Source organism: Labrus mixtus, chromosome 17, assembly GCF_963584025.1.
Source record: "Labrus mixtus chromosome 17, fLabMix1.1, whole genome shotgun sequence".
In the NCBI taxonomy this organism is placed as follows: domain Eukaryota; kingdom Metazoa; phylum Chordata; class Actinopteri; order Labriformes; family Labridae; genus Labrus; species Labrus mixtus.
In genome coordinates, this window is record NC_083628.1 from 444,365 (window position 1) to 446,444 (window position 2,080).

Genomic DNA, 2,080 nt, shown 5'->3' on the forward strand with positions numbered 1-2,080 from the left:
GTTTAGGGGGTGAGAGGGGTCCACTAGGATCAGGGTGTAGGGGGTGAGAGGGGTCCTCTGGGATCAGGGTTTAGGGGGTGAGAGGGGTCCTCTGAGATCAGGGTGGAGGGGTGAGAGGGGTCCACTGGGATCAGGGTAAAGGGGGGGAGAGGGGTCCACTAGGATCAGGGTAAAGGGGGTGAGAGGGGTCCTCTGGGATCAGGGTTTAGGGGGTGAGAGGGGTCCTCTGAGATCAGGGTGGAGGGGTGAGAGGGGTCCACTAGGATCAGGGTGTAGGGGGTGAGAGGGGTCCTCTGGGATCAGGGTTTAGGGGGTGAGAGGGGTCCTCTGAGATCAGGGTGGAGGGGTGAGAGGGGTCCACTGGGATCAGGGTAAAGGGGGGGAGAGGGGTCCACTAGGATCAGGGTAAAGGGGGTGAGAGGGGTCCACTAGGATCAGGGTAAAGGGGGTGAGAGGGGTCCACTAGGATCAGGGTAGAGGGGGTGAGAGGGGTCCACTAGGATCAGGGTAGAGGGGTGAGAGGGGTCCACTAGGATCAGGGTAGAGGGGGTGAGAGGGGTCCACTAGGATCAGGGTGTAGGGGGTGAGAGGGGTCCACTAGGATCAGGGTGGAGGGGGTGAGAGGGGTCCTTTGAGATCAGGGTAAAGGGGGTGAGAGGGGTCCTCTGGGATCAGGGTTTAGGGGGTGAGAGGGGTCCACTAGGATCAGGGTTTAGGGGGTGAGAGGGGTCCACTAGGATCAGGGTTTAGGGGGTGAGAGGGGTCCTCTAGGATCAGGGTGTAGGGGGTGAGAGGGGTCCTCTGGGATCAGGGTTTAGGGGGTGAGAGGGGTCCTCTGAGATCAGGGTGGAGGGGTGAGAGGGGTCCACTGGGATCAGGGTAGAGGGGGTGAGAGGGGTCCACTAGGATCAGGGTAAAGGGGGTGAGAGGGGTCCACTAGGATCAGGGTAGAGGGGGTGAGAGGGGTCCTCTGAGATCAGGGTAAAGGGGGGGAGAGGGGTCCACTAGGATCAGGGTAAAGGGGGTGAGAGGGGTCCACTAGGATCAGGGTAGAGGGGGTGAGAGGGGTCCACTAGGATCAGGGTAGAGGGGGTGAGAGGGGTCCTTTGAGATCAGGGTAAAGGGGGTGAGAGGGGTCCTCTGAGATCAGGGTGGAGGGGTGAGAGGGGTCCTCTGGGATCAGGGTAAAGGGGGTGAGAGGGGTCCTTTGAGATCAGGGTAAAGGGGGTGAGAGGGGTCCACTAGGATCAGGGTAAAGGGGGTGAGAGGGGTCCACTAGGATCAGGGTGTAGGGGGTGAGAGGGGTCCTCTGAGATCAGGGTTTAGGGGGTGAGAGGGGTCCACTAGGATCAGGGTTTAGGGGGTGAGAGGGGTCCTCTAGGATCAGGGTGTAGGGGGTGAGAGGGGTCCTCTGGGATCAGGGTTTAGGGGGTGAGAGGGGTCCTCTGAGATCAGGGTTTAGGGGGTGAGAGGGGTCCACTAGGATCAGGGTTTAGGGGGTGAGAGGGGTCCTCTAGGATCAGGGTGTAGGGGGTGAGAGGGGTCCTCTGGGATCAGGGTTTAGGGGGTGAGAGGGGTCCTCTGAGATCAGGGTGGAGGGGTGAGAGGGGTCCACTGGGATCAGGGTAAAGGGGGGGAGAGGGGTCCATTAGGATCAGGGTAAAGGGGGTGAGAGGGGTCCACTAGGATCAGGGTAGAGGGGGTGAGAGGGGTCCACTAGGATCAGGGTAGAGGGGGTGAGAGGGGTCCACTAGGATCAGGGTAGAGGGGGTGAGAGGGGTCCACTAGGATCAGGGTAGAGGGGGTGAGAGGGGTCCACTAGGATCAGGGTGTAGGGGGTGAGAGGGGTCCACTAGGATCAGGGTAAAGGGGGTGAGAGGGGTCCACTAGGATCAGGGTAGAGGGGGTGAGAGGGGTCCACTAGGATCAGGGTGTAGGGGGTGAGAGGGGTCCACTAGGATCAGGGTGGAGGGGGTGAGAGGGGTCCTTTGAGATCAGGGTAAAGGGGGTGAGAGGGGTCCTCTGGGATCAGGGTTTAGGGGGTGAGAGGGGTCCACTAGGATCAGGGTTTAGGGGGTGA